The sequence below is a fragment of the Triticum aestivum genome, chromosome 4A (genome assembly GCF_018294505.1).
Source record: "Triticum aestivum cultivar Chinese Spring chromosome 4A, IWGSC CS RefSeq v2.1, whole genome shotgun sequence".
Classification (NCBI taxonomy): domain Eukaryota; kingdom Viridiplantae; phylum Streptophyta; class Magnoliopsida; order Poales; family Poaceae; genus Triticum; species Triticum aestivum.
Window position 1 is genome coordinate 49,313,763 of NC_057803.1, and position 19,367 is coordinate 49,333,129.

Below are 19,367 nucleotides of genomic sequence, written 5' to 3' on the forward strand. Positions count from 1 at the left end.
ATCCTTTCCAGGACTTTTTGGACCTGGGATGAGCAAGGCCATCATGTAGTTTGATTCTTCGGTGCAGACATTTGGAGGCATGTTGTAAGGGATAACAAGCACTGGCCACATGCTATATGTGGCGCTCTGGTGGCCAAATGGGTTAAATCCATCTGAAGCTAAGCCAAGTCTAATGTTTCTCGGGTCAGCAGCAAACTCTTTGTGTTTATCATTGAAGCTTTTCCACTCACTACCATGAGATGGATGGCTCATTACATTCTGATCTCTGTACTCCTGGTTCCTAGAATGCCACAGTACATCCTCTCTTGTTTCAGCATCATGAAACAACCTCTGCAATCTTGGTGTAATTGGAAAATGTCTCAGAACATTATGAGGAATCCTCTTCACAGCATCGCCATCTTTCCATCTTGATGATTTGCATTTCGGGCATTCACTTAAGTTGGCATAATCCTTCCGGAACAGAACACAATTATTCTTACAAACATGGATCATATCATATCCAATTCCAACTGCACGAAGGAAATTCTTCATTTTACTGTAGGTGTGTGGCAGCTCAGACGCATCTGGGAAAGATTCGCGGAAAGCAGCCAACATCGCATCGAATGATTTGTTGGTCATCCGCTCAGATGTCTTCACCTGAAGAAAGGTGACCATAGCTGAGAATACTGACAGCTTATTTCCTGGGGTGACAGCAACGTTGCATTGTTCCAACATGCGGGCCCACCATTTTTCTTCTGCAGGTGAAAGTTCACGGAATGCACGAGCATTTCGTAGCATTGTTTCAATGTTGGTCAAACTCACTGGCTCCGCCACCACCACCTCCTCCTCCTCTTCCACCTGAGCATCAGGCAGATCAAGATGGTGATCTGCTGCTTCCACGTAGTCAATAACATTGACGTTCACAGCTTCACCATGATGAACCCACCTAGTATATGTGACCGACATCCCATACAAGTGTAGATGATTTTGCACAGTTGACTGGGGTCTTGTAACTGAATTCATACAACTGCTACACGGGCAGAGCACATCTGATTTCGGACCACCGTACTCAGCTCTGATAAAGTTCATGAAGTTTTCAACCCCCTCGACATATGCAGCGGAGAATCTTCGAGCAGAAGTTATCCAAGTCCTGTCCATCTGTTAGACATACAAATTAGTTCTTCTACTAGATATTACAGGAAAAACATATATGCTTTTTTATGAAGTCCAGAAAAAAATACCTAGGTCGATGTCTAAAGCTATGGCAAGATATTTGGACGAGCAGATCTAAGTAACGAAATATATGTAAAGCTAATTCAGCAAACAGATTTGAGTGCCAAATTATGGCAGGCTGTTTCAGCAGTCAATGAGGCCGAGCACACAGCCATCGAACTATCGAAGGCCATCGCAGCAACAAAGATCGAGTATAAAACGGTGTAGAGCTATTTCAGCTAACAGATTGGCTACTAGACCATGGCAATCTACGTCACAATAAATATATGGCAGGATATTTTAGCAACTAATCGGCCTTGGCATGCCATCTCAGCTAAGCAGATTGAGTGCAGAACAGGGCAAGGAAGCTTCTTAAGCAGAGCATATTGACAGTAAACTACTTCGGCAAACAGTGAGATTAACAGCGTCTATCAGCTAACATTCAGCGCTACACCGACATGAACGGGGCCTCAGTCTAGAATGCGCGTACCGTGGGAGAAGCTGACCGCCGTGCGTCTCCACACGAACGTCGCCAGCGGTGGCGGCGCTGACCGCCGTGCGCCTCCACAAGAACGTAGCCAGAGGTGGCGGCGCGGCTAGAGGACGGCAGTCTACGAGAGCGTACTGTGGGAGCGAGAGGATCGCCGAACCGCGGCGCCGACGTATCGGCGCGGCGGGGAGGGCGTCTTTGGCGGAGCGAATGGAGTGGAGGGGGACAGGGGGAGGGGGTTTGGGGAATATTATTGGCTAGTTGGCCGAAGGGCGGTTGAATCGGATTTGGGGGGAATTTTTGGGTGTGGGGGGGGGGAGGATTTTCGCGCGGTGGGCGGGGGGAGTTTGGCGCATGGTCGGTTTCTCCAAGTGCAGTCCCACGTGTCAGTGAAGAGGCAAGCCGAAGCGCGTTCCGTTTGCGTGAGCCGTGTGCAGGACCGAACGTGTGTGGGGTGCAATGCGACCGCGACAGGAGTGCTGTGAGTGTACCGCATTTTTTCCTTTTAAACTAGGTGCTTCGCCCCCTAAAAAAATCTGTTGCTTCGCGCGATCCATCGATACTACTACTAGTAATCCGGTAATCCCGACTAAAACGGCGCGGCCGGGTCTTTTCCCGCGCGATATGCTGGGAGGTTGGCTTAGTTGGGTTTTTTAGGACGAGTAATGCTACACCTACGTAATCCCAGTTACGTAATTAACGCAATGTGAAACGTGTGAGCTGTTGATTGTAGATTGGGGGGAGGGAGGGGCCCACCACCATGAAAATCAGGGGAGGAGAGAGAGAGGCAATTTACGTTAACCCTTTCGTAGGTTCCCGTAGATGTAGAAAGATGTGTCCGATCCTGCAATATAGGCCGTCCGATCTATATCTAACGGATAGGAAGGAAACTATGACAATTTACCCGCACTCCTCTCCACATTTGCAGATAAGGCTTTCCCTCGTTCATCCTTTTCTCCCACAAGATCTTGATCTTCCGTGCAACGCACGGGCATCTTGCTAGTACTCCTACAATATGTATATTATTGTGAAAGTTCATATACACCGGCCGAGATTAATGCAAACACGGCAGATTTTCATTACATTTCGAACTTTTATAGGACAAAAAAATAAAAGAAACCCGACCCTAAACCTATTCTACGGCGGCGACCGACGTCCTCCATCTGTGATCTCCATGTACGGGGGCGGGGTTCAAGACCCGTGAAGTGAAGGTGCGGTCTCCGGCGAGGAAAAGTAGAACACGGGAGACGGACCGGCCAGTTGGCACACCATGCCCTGCCGCCTCCCATGCCCTACTCATCCTCGGAGGAGTCCCCGACCTCGGCGGTGCCGGACGTTGGACGGCGGCAAGTAGGACGCGTGGCTGACGGTGCTCCCGTCGTCGGCCGCCAGCGTGGCCACCGCTTGTGCGGCGACTTGAGCGAGGGCGGCGACCTCGAGCTCCATCCCCGAAGACAAGCTCTCCCGCAGAGCGTTCGCGCTTGCGGTCATGGCGGATGTGGTTCCAGGTAGGAGGACGATGCGCTATGGTGTGGAGGTTAGCTGGGCGTTGCCGCTTTAAGTAGCGCATTCCGGTGAGGCCAAGCGTCCGGGTGCGTCATTAAGTCGCCGGAGTTGGTTCCGCGGGCACCGAGCCTCTTAATGACGACATACGAACGGACGGCATGAATGCGGGCAGCTGGCGCCGGCTGGGAACGCACCGCGCGACGGCGCGAGGGACGAGGGTTTTGGTGTGCCAGGGTAGTCAGCTGCGGTCGTGGCAACGTTGGAGATGCCCTTTGCTCACATGCGATCCCCGCATGTCATTGGAAAAGCAAGACGACCCGGCATGGTCTCAGGTCCAGAGGATGCAGTTGGCCGCGCTACACCACTCCGCGGACGCGTCGCGGCGCCCCGTGCATCCTCGACGAGCCGGGTGTTGGGGTGTGTTTGGATTGTGGCCAAAGTGCACCTTGCCAAAATTTTGGTCATGACCAAAAGATTGGTCTTTGTTTGGATGGTTGCCATTTTTTTGGCATGCCAATGAACTCTAGCCAACTCTAGTTCATTTTTCTTGCCAATGTCGGCCAAATCATGGGCAACCAATACCTCAACCAAAATTTTGGTCATGACCCAAAGATTGGTCTTTGTTTGGACGGTTGCCATTTCTTTGGCATGCCAATGAACTCTAGCCAACTCAAGTTCATTTTTCTTGCCAATGTCGGCCAAATCATGGGCAACCAATACCTCAACCAAAATTTTGGCTACCCAATGCTTTGATGGGGCAACCTTGGGCACAAACCAAACATACCGTTGGTCGTGCCACAGCACTAACGCCACCCTCGGCAAACTGAAACCGACCGTGTCTAGCGACGATATGAGCGTGTCGCTCACCGCGGTCGCCGTGTCCAGAGGCGGTGCTGGAGCTGCGCCCCGTTGTTGGCCCCAACGACCCACATGAACGGTTGTCGGTGGCGAGGAGGTCGTGGGCCAGCTCCTCCATTGGACTAGTCTGCGCTACGTCGTCCCGACGGGTGTGCCCCACATGTCTGTTTCCCTGTTTTCCCGGCCATATTCGAGCGTCAGTGCTCCGCGTTGCGCATTAGGCCTTTCACTATGTAGGCCAAGCGAGACAACTTATTGTTTATTTGAGCCGTTCAAGTATAATCATGTGGCGTTTGCTTATTTCTCATTCCTCTCCAACCCTCTTCTCCATCGATCATGTCGCCCTCCAGTCGAGTCCATCCTCCCGCATGCCTCATTTGAACATTCCGCCGAGTATCATTCGCATGTACCCACCCTAGTCCTCTTTCAATAGATCTCCGGACCCCGAGATGAAATCGAGAGGGAACGAGTGGGGGCACGTGATACCTAAGGCGGATTCAAAATTTTGAACCGGTGATCATAGCATCCGCAAATCATATATAAAGGGTATTCAATGTTCGTTTCGTTTTTGAACGTACAATATACTCCCTCCTATCCTTTCTAGTTTACATATAAGTTTTATGTGTAGTCAAAGTATATCTACTTTGATCAAAAAGGTATCAACATTCAACAACGCCAATCAATATTGTTAGATTCGTACGTACTCCTAGATTTGTACTCGAGATGGTTTCCAATTTGACTATTGACAAGATTAATAGTACATGAGATGTATAATGTGAAAATTATATCATTGGAAACTCCTTTCACATACGAATTTGACCGTATGCTTTGTGTAAGTTGCATGTCATATATTATTACTCTAACATTTGGTCAAAGTTAGCCTCGAAAAACGCATTAGACCCTGTATGCTTTGTGTAAGTTGCATGTCATATATTATTACTCTAACATTTGTGTAAGTTGCATGTCATATATTATTACTCTAACATTTGGTCAAAGTAGTATAGTGGAAGTGGATCCTCTGACGTAGGTATCCCTGCCTTACCCTCCCTTTCGGTCACTTACTGGCGGACCCCATGCTTGCTAGGCCCCGCATGTCAGTTACTCAATGGGTTCGGCCACGTCAGGGGATCCTCATCCGTAGTATACTCCCTCTGTTTTTATTTACTCCGCATAAAACGGAGGGAGTGGTGGTATAATAAATGACGCGGGCGGGGGAGGGGGAGGGACGTCGGTTTGCTCTCAACTGCGGTCCCACAAGCGAGCGAAAACGCAAGACGAAGCGCGTTCCATTCGGTGAGCGACGTGGAGGGTCCAGCGTGCCGGGCTGCAACGCGAACGCGACAAGAGCGATGTACAGTCAAAACCGATTGACCGGTCGTCACCGGAACCACTATTCACACCAGAACCTTCGCTGCTCGGCCTACGCCAGCCACTGCCCTAAAACCACACCAAATCTCCAGCCCATTCCCCCACCTTTCGATCCCCTAGCCCGCATCAAGCGTCCCCTAGTTCGCCGGAAAGCCATGGTGCGCCGCAAGATCACTTACTACAAGATGCTGACGCCGGAGCGCCGCGCAGAAATCGCGGCGGCGGTCGGCGCCACAGACCTCCGTTCCCAAGCTCGCTTTGCGGCGGGCCAATCCCCGAGTTCTCTGGAGCCAAGCTACGAGGAGGAGGAAGCCGATCCAATGTTCATGGCGGAGGTCGCGGCGCAGAAGGCCCCCGATGGGTATGAGACGATGGACGTCGACTTCGTGCCGGCGTCCGAGTCCCCCATGGTGCAGGCGGACCAGCGGTTCAACATGGCGATACTAAAGGAGGACCGGGAGGCAGAGGCTCAACTCGACGCGGAGCGCGCGCATGCCGCTGCCATCGAGGCTCTCCTGCAGGCGGAACCGGATGTCGTGGATGTGAACCGGGCGGCGGAGGCTCAACTTGAGGCGGAGCGCGCGGATGCCGCTGCCATCGAGGCCCTCCTGCAGGCGGAACCGGACGTCCTGGACTTGAACCGGGCGGCAGAGGCTCGACTCGACGCAGAGCGCGCGGATGCCGCTCTCATCGACGCCCTCCTGCAGGCGGAACCGGACGTCCTGGACTTGAACCGGGCGGCGGAGGCTCGACTCGACGCGGAGCGCGCGGATGCCGCTGCCATCGAGGCCCTCCTGCAGGCGGAACCGGACGTCCTCGACTTGAACCGGGCTGTGCTCTCGTCCGTGCAGAGCGCCCGCACGCTCCGCTTGAACGAGTAGCTGGAGGCCGAGGACAACCACGGTGCGGAGACACACGTCGGCAGCGACGGCTGGTTCGCGCCGGCAGCCAAAGACGACGAGGTCGTCTCTTTCCGCGAGCAGTGATAGTTTTTCTTTATGTTGTTGTTTTTATGGATCTTTTGCTGTGTAAAAACATATATTTGTTATGCAAGTCGCCTGACTTGGGTCAGTCTACCATTTCAGGCGGTTGGATGAATATCCTACGTCTCCTAACCCTTCTTTCCTTCTTCCTCACCTCTTCTTCTTCCCCAACAGACCACCGCACGGGCCGTACGGATACTCCCCAACATGCGGTTGGATAAACATACTCTATGAACGAAAATTATGTGTCAGCGATAGGATGGCTGAGTTTGGTGTGTTCCCATGCGACAACACGTGTCAGTGAGGGTGCGTTCCCTTGGTTGGGTTTGCGGCGTGCAGGAGCGACCGTGTGAGGGTGCGGTGCGACCGCGGCGTGCAGGAGCGACCGTGTGAGGGTGCGGTGCGACCGCGATAGCCGTGCGCAAGTGTACCTCCTTCTCATTTTGAAAACTTTAGGCAAGCTTGGAAAAAATGTGTGGCGAAGTTTGGCAATGCAAGGCCTAGACCCAAACAGGATAAGTACGTACGTACTAGGAGTACTAGTGTTAAAAAAGAAAGGCTGGGTTTTCCTTCGCGGGATTTAATCGATACAAATCCTCGTTTCACGTGTCAATTAATGCGTATTTTTTTCTCCAAAGACCAAAGAGCTAACCATCTCACTCCTCATCGCTTGATTAATGCAGCGCCATGCAAACCAACCTTCTCACTTCCGCATGCATGCAGGGGATATTAATGTCCTTGGTTGCTAACCCCATCAATTTTGCCTCGATTAGTGTTAGTGGCCCTTTGCAAATTGTAATTTTGATATACTGGCCTTGTGTACAAAAAAATGGAGGTAGTAACTATATTTGACTTCCTTCCCCATTGCGGTGACGTCGACGATATTTTTTTGGTGGTTTGGCGAAGTGCGTTCGACGGAGAACACCATTGAGGGAGACCACGGTAAGTCGTTCGCAAGTGCCGCCTGCAAGCCGAGACAACCGCCTTATTTGCATCCAGGAAGTCCTTTACTAGTACTACTATAACTAATGCGGTGAGATGGCTTCTCGAAGAAGACGATGGAGAAGCGGAGTCAGCGAAGAGTGAAATGATGGTTGCTTCGTCCGTGCTTTTGTGATTTGACGCCTCACTGCTTTGTGATTTGTGATAGAAGGGACAGGGGAGTAGACTCTGTGCTCTATACTGTACTACATGCGTCCAAGCATGGGAGAAAGAGGAGAGACGTTGCATTTTTCTATTCCTTCAATCAATCAATCAGGGAGCTTCGGTTCCATCTTTTTGGCTTTGGCAACACCGTCCACAATGGTTCCCACGATGCCAAAAGCTATTTTCACATTTGGCTACACATTGTGGATGCCCTTAACCGTACCACTTGGTTTTGCTCCTGTGTGCTATCTATACAAATCTCAATTATATTGATCTAAAAAATTATAGAATCGAGATTAGTAAAAAGGAGGTGATTTTGCCGCGCGGATGGCGGGGGAGGTTTCTTATTTTCGGAGGACGTTGTCCTGGCGGTTTGCTAACATGCGGTCCCACGTGTCAGTGCTTTACCAAGCCGATCCGCGTCCCACATGAGGCAGAACAACGGCAGAAGCAACACGTGGTTAAGTTGAAGAAGATGAGGGAGAAGCGGATTCAGCAACGAGTGAAATGATGGTTGCTTCGTCCCTCCAACTTAACTGCGGGAAAGGTGCAGCTTTGTGATTTGACGCCTCATTGCTCATTACTACGCCGGCGCCATGACTGGGGTGCTTCACCCCGGCTGCTCTGCACTGTATTCCGGTATGGCACGTGGACCCGGTAGCTTGATGTCCCACATGTCGGCGAAAGGGACTAGAAGATTTATGAAAGCGAGCGCTCCACTCTTACGACGGAGGAGTAGACGACACGACGGCCCAGTGAACTGTCACTTGTACTGTATAGTACTATAGTTTTGCTGTTTCGCACGATCCATCGATACAAACCCGATTAAACAGGAAAGGGCGGGATTTTTCCCGCGCGGTAGATGATACTGGCCATACATTTCAAAGGCAATTTTAATGTATGCAAACTGAATAATTATAAGTAACAATATGATATCTAGTAAAACTAAAAACACATATGATTTATTGTGTTAGAGTGTAGTAGTAGTGCTGTATTGCATAGTTGTTAGATGTAACATGCGAGAACGTGTAGAGATGTAGTTTTGGAGGGCCTACAGAGAGAAAAGCGTAATACGGTCACCGAACTTCAGAATAAGCTGATTACGGTCACTATATACGTTTTGCGGTGATTATACGGTCACTTGCTCACAGCTCAGCATCGGATTGCACTCTGTTGACCGGCCAAATAGTCTGCGTGGCGCCATGTTGACTAGTTAAATTGACCACGTTCGTTGTGGGTCCCACCTGTCAGTTCGCATAGGCAAAAGGTCAGATAAACACAAATTTACGCAGGCGCGACAAGGCTCCAACCCGTGCGCGGGAATCACCTGGTTGTGTATGTGTCTGTCAGGGCCTGATGTGTGCGCATGCACGTGTAGGTTGAGCACTTGAGCGTGAGAGTGTGTGTTGGTCGTGTGGTGTACTGGTGTGTGCATGCATGCGTGCGTGTGTGCGTGTGAGTGTTGCGTGCGTGCGTGCGTGGCTGCGTGTGTACGTGTGAGTGTTGCGTGCGTGCGTGGGTGCATGTGTTTGTGTGAGTGTTGCGTGGATGCAGTTCGTGTGCATGCGTGCGTGTGTGTATAATCACCACACCAGCTCCTGTGTGTTAAAACAGACGGCTCAGCATACCAATACAAGGCCACCTTGTCCGCTGTGCCCGCGGTCATGACTTCGAACCACCGTCCAAATATTTTTTTGTCGTTTGTTTTCATTCTTACTAGCAAGATGCCCGTGCGTTGCATGTAACATCAAGATGCATTTGTATGACTTGTTTATCTTGTGAGAGAAAAGGATGAACGAGGGAAGGCCTTATTTGCAAATGTGGAGAGGTGTGTGGGTACCTTTTTGCAAAATTGCCATAGTTTCTTTCCTATCCGTCAGATATAAATCGGACGGCCTATATTGCAGGATGGCAGGCACACCATCATCACCAACTCTGTTTTTTATAAGAGTGTATTTTATGTATTTTATAAGAGTGTAGATGTAGAGTAGATACAAGTCGACAGGTGGGCACGATGGTAGTGAGATAATGTGATGCAACACTAGAGGTGCCACGTGGAGCGTTTAACTGGTCAACTAGTCATGTCATGAGCAAATACAGAGTTGTACGGTGAGCCCGTGACTGCATAATAACCACTAAACGTAAATGGTGACCGTAATGAGTGGATTCTGAAGTCCAATGTACGTATCGTGCTTTCGCTTCAAATACAATGATCGTCATTGCATATATCGCGAGAGAAAGATGAAACATGCGTGAATTTTCTGGGGGCTTACTTTTAGAGGACCTGGAGATAGTTTTGTGTGCATACGTGAAAGGGGCGTACAGGGGGGGTATGCGATGGAGAGAGAGATGCTCTTCGTTTCTCTTTATTATGACTAACTTTGTATATAGTATAAAAATATACAAATTCACAGTGCGGAATAAATATCATTGTGGGCACCATGCAATGCAAATTAGCGTTCGTACTCCTCCATATAACTTTGTAATGTTGTATATATGTAGAAACTCTAAAATAATTTTTTGGCCACACTTTATTCAAAAGGAATGTTGTATGCGAAATAAACGTGAAGAGAGGGCTTTTTAGATCAATGGGGTACGTGATGTAACATGTGTGAATGTGTAGTTGATGCATTTGGCGGGGCCTAGAGAGGTATGTGTGTGTATTACGTATTCGAGAGAGGCATGGATAGAGGGGCCGACGGGGGGGGGGCGTGGGAGAGATAGCACGAGAAATGAGAGTGGTCTAGAGAGAGAGACGAATATGACGTCACGACAAGAGATTCCATTCCCTTGAGTGTGTATATGCAAGGGGGAGGGAATAGAGGCACCAGGAGAAATTTTCTGTGTGTGTGGTGTTTGTGTTGGTATGTGTGGGTGTGAGAAGATAATGAGACGTGGGGGCAGAGGGTGTGTCACCGCGTGAGGTCCGGTGGGTCGAGGTGAGGCCCTTCGTTCTGTTCCGTCCTGCGCCACATTGGTCGGCCCGTGATGCATTTAGGAAGACCCATGGATGACTAGTCGTACAAGACAAAGATAGCAGAATTGTGAAGGACTCTGTGTCCACTGACAAAGCCGGCTAGGATTTGTAACCCTAGGTTCTCGGACTAAGGTAACCCCTTTATCTCTGATATTACTATTCATCCAACCTAACTTTAAGGGGCATCCTACAGAATGCTCTGCTAGAATCATACTCGTCGATTAGGAAGAGAGGTGTGAGACAATGCGTGAGAGATAGGCGTAAAGATAATGTGCGTACATGAGACACGTAGGCAGGTCCATGTATATAGAAAGGGTCGATGAGGATTGTGCGTGTGTATGTTTGCGAGAGGAAGAGTGCTTGTGATAAAGGTTAGTGAAAACAGTTGTAAATGGTTACGAGAGGGAGGGAGGGTTATATCTAGAGCATGTGTGCGAGAAAGACACCTCGGGAGAGAGTGTGTGAGCATGTGTGAGAGACCACCGATGGAGAGTGAAACTACACGTAAAAGACTGCTCTACACATTGATTAAAGATATAAATTGTATCCAAATATTAGGATGGGATCATGATATTTGCAATTCGCGTAAGGAGCGGTCATTGATCCATCAGACATCTAGATTCTATCGAATTTGAGCATGTCTATGTTATTATTCGACACAATTGATCCACATAGTTAGTATTTTGAACTCCAGACAATGCATCGCTTTAGCAATCGAATATAAACGTGAGTATAGTTCATGTTGTGTGTGTAAAGCACATTATACATACGAAAGTTACACAATGGACATTATAAATAGCTACTACCTATGAACTAGCATACATTTGAATTCAACTTAAGGTGGTTTAAAAAAATCAAATTCAACATGAAGTCCATTCAATTATTTGAATTTGATATCATGGCATTTGTAAACCATACCTAAATTATGGGGGCACCAATCATTGCTCTGATTTTGTACATAATAGCATATGTAGTCGTGTACAAAATAGATTCAAATTTAGCTCCTCCATTCCAAAATAATCGTAGTTATAGGATTTTCAAGTGTCAAAATTTCAAAAAGAAGCGGATAATTTAATGAGGTTTTCAAACATACAAGGTCAAATATAACGTTGTATATTTAGGTCAATCCTCATAGTTGAAGAGTACTCTAAATGTGAATGCTTGTGTTTCAAAATTTCGAACGAAGCGCCAAAAGAGCCTCTACTCGCCCGAAACCGCGTGAGACCAATGTTTGGTAGTACAAGGAAATTACTTTTCTAATAACTCCGACCCGTGAAACCTACCGACCCGACGTCCAAAGGTCTAAACCGGGGTAGGTTTGTAGCTTCATCTAGACACCACGCAACCGCATCCGAAAAACATTCATACACAATGGCCGCCTAAGCACACATGCGCGCGGCCGAAATCGCTGCCGCCCACTATTTGGGACACCTGGGATTACCATCCTACCCCTGACCCGCAGTAGGTCTGAAATTTAAGAGGGGGTCAAAGTTTGTACTTTCCCCAAATTTCAAACAAGCGCGTCCCATTTCTGTTCAAAAAAGCAAAAAACAAGCGCGTCCCAGACCGAAACATGATTTCCCCCAACCCGTCCGATTCCCCATTCGTACTCCGCGGGCGCCAAAACTACCTCTCCACCAGCCGCGAAACCTCGGCGTCCTCCGTCTGCCACCCCATCCCACCCATCAACCGCCGCCCTCCTCCATCACGCCGGAGCCGATACCCCGACGTCGTCGTCCACCGCAACCTCATCCGCAACGCCCTCCACGGCTAGTAGTTGAAGCCGAGGCCGAGCCTTCCGTACCCGAGCCAGTTCAACCGTGCCGTCCTGCGCCTCACCGCTGCTGCTCCAAATTCGCCACCCTCCACCGCACCGGAGCTGTTCCTGCTACGCCGTCCTTTGCCGCCTCGGATCTGCTTCCCCTCCGCTGACATACGGCCACGGCAACACAGTCAACAATTTGGCCATGGGTTCGTCCAAGCCTGCACCCTCCAGAACATCGGTTTCCCCGGTAAAAAGAAGAAAATCGGCGCGACTTGTGGAGGTGACCACACCGGCAGCCGAAAAAGGTACTCCTCTTCCCTTATTCGTGCAAATCTTATGTCTCTGCTTGCACGGTATTTATCCCACAGAAGACACTAGTTGACCGCTTCTTCTTGATACTAGATGTTCCTAGTAACTCGCGATGCACAAGGTTTCTCCTCATATACTATTTCACCTTAGCTAGAGGTCCGTCGCCCCCCTGAATTTCAATTTCTGGCCACTTGATTCCCAATTAACGGAAGCATTCCCCGACGTAACAGGTGCTAGTACGCCTATTACGCCAGGGAAGCAATGCCTTGGTGTTTATCTTAGGGGCGTGTGCGGCCTAGAGCTACTGGCGCTCGATCTGGAGGTCGGCCGGAATTAAAGGGATGGACTGGGGGCGCTGCCAAGCATGGCGGTGGTGTGAGGTCGATGGGAGGGCGGGGCGGCGGAGGCAGGGGTCTGGGCCGGTGGTCGCTGGCGGTTCGAGAAAGATCATTAACAGTGACTGGCGGGAGGTAGACGAAGGACATCTGCCCGTTCCTTATAGATCGGACGGTTCATTAAAAAAATCGACTGACCTATTTATTTTTAGTTGATTGTTATCTTAGATATGACCACATGTGGTGGTGTGCTGGAGGAGTACCTGCATTTCCTGTGCTCATATATTACAAAATCATACAAAGTAGAATCTAATTTTGTTTGCCATGCAATGTTGTAGAGCTATCATATGTCTCCTGTCATTTATTTTTCAGCCACCTGCTATTTGCTACTTTTACAGTGCACTAGTTCTGCACACACTTCACCCTTACTCTCACTGTTGTGTTTTTATGCAAGGGTATTTTAGACTCTGCTGCCATGAGAGAAGCCAAAAAGAAAAGAGAGAAGTCGCTCCAGTTTGGTGTGCGGGTAGGCAAGACACGTTTCAGCGCTATAATGGGTGCAGTGTCAGCAGATGGAGACGGTAAACGTAGCTCTGGAGTTGATGACCTCGCTCGCAATGAACCACCATCCCAGGTGCTTGCTTTAACTTCGCGGTGTCATATGTGGTTGCATGTTCCATATGGTGTCTAGCTTGTATTCAAAAGGCCGAAGTCGGTAAGATAAGGAAATATTTTTTTTTACATGAACCACCATCCCGTGAGCACCAGAAGACAAATAGCTAGTCAGGGCACTGGCCGAGCCAGTGACAAGCCCAACAAAGATAGGCATCACCTGGAATCCAACTAAAAAGCTGCAATGGTGACGAAGCAGCCCGCCTCTCACCAGGCTCTCAGGTCCTAGATGATCATGCTCACCACTCCAGCTGGATGTCTAGCTTGTATTGCTTCCAATTTGGTTAAATTGCATCTGCTTAGCTTACACATTATACCTTTGAATATGACATGCCTTTCTGTTTTTGGTACATACTAGTACATCTGTGTATTAACCATGTTCTTACATCAAACTAATGTTCTTGTGTATCCCTCATCAATCACTTATGACGAGGCAGGCAGGCAAGGGGACTACTCCTCATTTGAAGAATGCAGCGTCAGCCTCCCGACTTGATTCTCAAGAAACAGAAATGCTAGATGAAGATAGTGAACGTAGCTCTGTAGTTGATTACAACATTTCCCCTACACTAGCATCGCAGGTGCTTGCTCTAACTTGGCAGCGTGATATGTGGTTGCATGTTGCATATGGTGTCTAGATTGTAATTCTTCCAATCTAGTTAAACTGCATGTGCTAGCCTGCTTAGCTTATACATTATACATGTTAATGTGACATGCCTTCCTGTATTTAGTACATAGTACACCTGTCTATTAAGCATGTCCTTACATAAAACTATTGTTTTTTGTATCCCGCATCAATCAACATGACGAGACACCTTTAGTATATGCAGTGCGATATTAGTTGCATCTTTCATATTATTTATAGCATGCACTGCTTCTAATTTGTTGAAATTCCATTTTTGATGGGACACTTTTAACTTGGCAGAGTCATATTGGTTGCATCTTTCATGTGGTGTCTAGCTTGCATTGCTTCTTATTTGCTGGAATGGTTTCTGCTTAGTTTACACAAACAGTTGTGAACATGCCATGCCGTCCTGTTTTTCGTACATATTCCATCCTGGTATCATGTGTTTGCCTTACATCAAAGTAGTGATTGTTAGTATCATGCATGAATGAGTTCTGAAGAGAGAATTTTATTGCTTTTTCTTGTCGGTTTTACTTGAAAATTTAAAATCAATAAAGCGGAAGGAAGTTAGCAAGTCATCGGATAAAGGTGCTCCTTCCGAATGGAGGGCCTCTACAGTTTCTACTCCTCCACACCCCCAAGATGATTTCCAAGACAACACATGCATAAACACTCAACAAAGGTGTGTTTATGATGAGCACGTCTCCCCTAGTGCAGCATCACCGGTGCTCCCTCTAACTTGGCACTGTTATATGTGGTTGCATGTTATGTGTGATGTCTAGCTCGTATTGCTTCTAATTTTGTTGAATTCCATCTGCTTACTTTACACATTATACTTGAATAAGACACGTGTTCCTGTTTCTAGAACATACAATATTTGTCTATCACACCATGTTCTTACATGAAATTACTACTATTGTGTAACCTGCAACAATCACTTATCATAAGACATGTTTGACTTTGGAGTGTGATATTGGTTACATCTCACATTCTTTTCTAGCTTGTATTACTAATTTGTTGAAATGGCACTTATGACGAGACAGTTTTAACTTGCTGGAGTGATATTCGTTGCATCTTTCATATGGTGTTTAGCTTTCATTGCTTCTAATTTGTTGACATGCCTTCTCCTTAGTTTACACATCATAAGCTGTGAATATGCAATGCTGTGAATATGCAATGGCACTAATGACGAGAGACCTCTAACATGGTAGTGTGATGTTGTTTGCATCTTGCATATGATTTATTTCTTGTACTGCTTCACATTTGTTTAAACGCCATTTATGATGAGACACTGTTAACTTGGCAGAGCGATATTTGTAGCATCTTTCATATGGTGTCTACCTTCCATTGCATTGCTTCTAATTTGGTGAAATGTCTTCTTCTTAGTTTACACATCATAGTTCTGGTTATCTCTTCCATCCTGTTTTTCATACATATTACATCCTCCTATCATGTGGTTGTCTAACATCAAAGTTCAGTTCGTCTGCATCACGCATCAATTTGTTTTGAAGAACTAAATTGTTATTCGTTTTTCTTGTCGGCTTGACTTAACATGGCACAGAGAAAGAGGAAGAAACACAGAATGGCAGGGAATGAGAAGCGGATGAATCCTGCAGATTCTGTTGGTACTGATGGTGCAATAGAAGGTCAAAGTCCAGCAGAAAATTCTACAAACACGACATCCCATGCTACATGAGTTGCAAAAAAAGACAAACAGAAACAAATAGCTGCCACCAAACAAGCAGAGACAACCCTAGTTCTTGCAACACCTACCACAGTACTACCAGCTGCACGACGTACTCGTGCGTCAACTGAGCTAGCAGCACGTTCCCAAGCTCCCTTGCCACCTGACACTACTTCCCAAGCACTCTTGACACAAGACGAGTTGGCAATATCAGATGAACCTTGTGAGCTTCAACAGCAAGAAGGTAGTTGCTGGAGTCAAGTTACAGTTGCATGCTTCTTTATATGTAGTCTCACAGTTTGATGTACACTAACACTTCCTATGTTTGTTGTTGGACTAGCACCTAGGCGCAAGAGGAAACAAACATCAGGGATAATGCTCGATAGGTTAACTAAATCTAGAGGAGGAAGAATGAAGATCTGTTTTGTGGCAGGTTTAAAAAGGCCACGTGATGCTACAGAGTCAGCCAAGTTAGTATCAGAGGCAGCGGTTGCTGTTAGGTGTCATGTACGTATCCTCCCAACATGGATTCAGTACAGGAATGACAAAGACGAAACCCAGTTCAACATCTTCCTCGACCATTTATCTGTAAGTATGGTTATGTATGGAAACTAGTAATATCGTCTTGCTCTGTCCAATACTTTCTAGGTTGCTGATAATGAGACTCCCATAATTTTCAACAGATGAGGTTCAAGTTGGATAGCCAAGATGATGCAACCAGACAAGCTTGCACCCATGTTTTCAAGTCTGCTCTGCGACAGTATCGGTATACCTTGAGGAAAACTCACTTTGAAGGCAAGGCTAACAGTGAACTTGCCCAAACATCTCTAGTGGAAAATATATCTAATGAAGACTGGAGAGGCCTTGTTAAACACTGGTCCGATCTGAAGTATCAGGTACATTATATATATGTCATCAGATCACATGTTGAAGTCCTATTTAAGCATATGCCACACAAATCTATCTTCTTGTAGGTGAACTGTTCAAAGAACAAGGCCAACCGTACGAAAGTGAAATTCCAACAGACGACAGGATCTCGTAGCTATATTGCACACCGCGAGGCTCTTGTAATTAGCTACTGTTTCACTCTTTTCGCCATACCATATTATCAGATCTATATTGACTTGTTCCAAATGCAGAGGAAAGCCCGCAAGGACCAAAAAGTACCTGAACCAAATGCTGTGGAAATCTTCAAGGACTGTCACACCAGCAAGAAGAAGGGCATGACTACACCAGTCAAAGCCGCTGTTGTAAGTCCTTAACCCTCGTGCCTTTTAACTACTACTTACTCTGACTTGTGCCTTGAACTGCATGGTTTGCAGCCAATGTCTATTACTCTTTTCAATTATATACACAATTGTCTTAGCGTATCATTGCACCTTACAAGGTTTAAAAGAGAGGAGTGATGTTCCTTTGATCTTGACCCGCAATCTAGTTCCGTGCTGGACTTGCCCACACAACGTTACAATTGCCTGTTTGTCTGTTCTCAGTTGTTTTGTGATATGAATGACGTCATACTATGCTTACCGTATTATAAACTTCGTCTCTTTATCCTTAGCCCTCAATACAATGTGAAGAAATAGACAATACATTAGCGATGGTACATGGTCATATGTTTGGAACCTGGTCTTATTATGTACTTTGCAATAAAATACAACTAATATTTTACATGGGTTCACCAGAATAAGTTCTTTATACAGACCAAAGCTATTTTGTTTGGTTTTGCTGCCTCCTTAATATCTTCTGTTCTGGTACTACTAATGTAAAACCTCAAATTTTCAGCGAGCTATGGAAAAAATGGTGGAACCGCCACCTTTTGAAGGTGGCGAGGCAACTATAACCGCAATGTCAGCTCTTGCTGCAGTGGGTCAGTACCTGTCCACTAACAGTGCCAAAAGCACGTTCCTGCGTAATATTGTGTTGGTTGTTTAGGCAATATCGTCCAAACTGCCTCATGATCAAGATATGCAAGCTCAAAGCAATGTTGTATCTGCGCTCCAGACACAAGTCCATTCCCTAACAGAGACCTTTGTGAAACAAGGAGAAACATTGCTCAATGTCGTCAAGATATGCATGGTTTTGAAACCAGACTATCAGACATTTGCTATGTTGTTCAGGAGCCTAGGGGAAATGAAGGCGAGGGTTATGGTGCTCCATCAGACAATACAACATGAAAACGTAACAGCCAGGTCAAATGAACTCAGCTTCTGAACTTCTGGTGGTGCATTTATCTGCTAGACTGTTAAGTTTTATGCCAACCTTCCTTTTGTTATATAGTTGTAATTTGTTTTGGTGTGATACAAAATTTATTCTTAACGTGGAGCCACCGCTTGAAGAAAACAGCAAGCCATTTTTGTATAGTGTAGGGTGTTCCCTATATTTGCACCGGTGGCGATCTTTGATGCCGAGTGGATGTAATCTATGCAATCGCCTTAATAGCCTAGCGTTAGTTTCGACCTTATTTATTTCCTAGTCTTCTTCCCTGGTTTGCTAGTGGCCGCAACTACCATGGGCCATATACGGGTCGTAGGATCCATGGGTCTCCTATGGGCCGTCGATAAATGGGCCAGTAATCGGTGGGCCTCGGGCCGTCGGATAAATGGGTCTAAATGGGCCATAATCGGGAGTAATTGGTACCGGCCCAGCATGGTAACATGCCGTTAATAGGCCGTAGGACAGCAAAGGCTTAATTCTGTCACAGGCATAATGGGTCGTTAATGGGCCAGAATATAGGACGGGCTGGAAACGGCGCAACGGGTTAACAGGCCAGAAATGGGCCGACTCTTGCCATGGGCCGAATTTGGCCCATTAGGGTAACAGGCCAGTAACGGGCCGACTCTTGCCATGGGCTGAACTTGGCCCATTAGTGGAACAGGCCAGTAACGGGCCGACTCTTGCCATGGGCCGAATTTGGCCCATTAGGGGAACATGCCAGTAACGGGCCGGAAGTAATTGAGGGCCGAAAAGGAGCCCAAGAACGTATGGGCCGTCAATAGGCCGAAAGCTAACACGGGCTGGAAACGGCCCATGTAAATCACGGGCCGTTAATGGGTATAAAGAAAATTACTGTTCATTATGGGCTAGAGTCACCGTGGGCCTTTACCTGGGACGACCTATTATGGCACACAAAAATCTTGTGGGCCTTTACCTGGGCCGGCCCATTATGGCCCGCGAAATCTTGTGGGCCTTTAGCTGGGCCAGCCCATTATGGTCCACAAAATCTCATGGGCCTTTAGCTGGGCCGGCCCATTATGGTCCACAAAATCTTGTGGGCCTTTAGTTGGGCCGACCCATTTAAACTTGTTGGGCCGTGCCACGTGTCGACGTATCATAGGCGCCTTATGTCCAGTGAGTGGATGACATCTGTCCCGACGATGAGCCGACACGTGTTTCCTCTAGCCAATGATGATTTTACACGTGGAAAATCCCCATTGGTCAGGGCTGTTAACGGGTTATCGGAT